Here is a 1,098-nt window from a genome sequence, read left to right as displayed (position 1 = left end):
TAGCCAGGCATGCTGGTGTGCACCCAGCCCATAATGATTTCTTTTTAATGCTTATTCTTAAGACAAAAGCAAAAAGTAAGAGTTAGGGAGAGGGGGTAGAGTCACAAACAGATGTTTTGTCTAAGAAAATACAAATGGCTTGACCTCATTCGTGATCAGGGAAATGGGCAAGAAACCACCTCACACTACTGGATAGACACAAAAGTCATACCGTACCAGGTCCTGGCAAGGATGAGCAGCAGTAGGACCTCTCACACTCTTGGGCTAACCAATTTGGAAACCACTTTGGCATTACCTAGTAAGGCTGATCATGCACTTGGCCCTAGGGCCCTGTAATTTTACTCCTACTTTTGTGCCCCAAGAGATGGGCAGGAAGGTTCACACAGCACTGATGACTGCATAGTAGGTTGGCTGTGAAGCTACCAATTGAACCTGGTGTGGTGAGGTCCCACAGCTAGGGAGCGGAGGAGCTGGGGCTGTAGTTCAGTGGCTGCAGGGCCCAGAGCCTGTGCAAGTTATCTCATTTCATACTCTACCCACAGCTCTATAAGGCAGGTTTTTTTTTTTTTTTTAATTATTTGTTATAAAATTAGAGACGAGGTCTCACTATGTTGCCCAGGCTGGTCTCAAACTCCCGGGCTCAATCGATCCTCTCGTTCCGGCTTCCCAAAATTCTGGGATTACAGGCGTGAGTCACCGCGCTCTGCCAAGCTAGTTGTTTTGTTCATTTTTCAGATGAAGAAACTGAGGAATAGAAATGTGCTGGAAGTCATATATCTAGTGAATGGCAAGGCTGGGGCGGGACTCCAAAGCGGGTGCCTTTAACCTCTCCCCCAAGTCCTCCCCTTCAGGGAGGGGAAGAGGCGAGGGAGGCAGAGGTTGTCTCCCTCTGCCTCCCTCCAAGAGGAGAGGTGCCTCTCCCTCTTGGGGACAACCTTGGTTGTCCCCAGGATCTCTGCTATGCTACGCTGCGCTCAGCCGAGGATCCCCGGACAGCCTCCAGAAGCTCCTAGAAAAGCTTGCCCGGGCCGGGGGCGGTGGCTCAAGCCTGTAATCCCAGCACTTTGGGAGGCCGAGACGGGCGGATCACGAGGTCAG

The sequence above is a fragment of the Mandrillus leucophaeus genome, unplaced genomic scaffold, assembly GCF_000951045.1.
Source record: "Mandrillus leucophaeus isolate KB7577 unplaced genomic scaffold, Mleu.le_1.0 Scaffold848, whole genome shotgun sequence".
Taxonomy (NCBI): domain Eukaryota; kingdom Metazoa; phylum Chordata; class Mammalia; order Primates; family Cercopithecidae; genus Mandrillus; species Mandrillus leucophaeus.
This window is presented reverse-complemented; position numbering follows the sequence as displayed.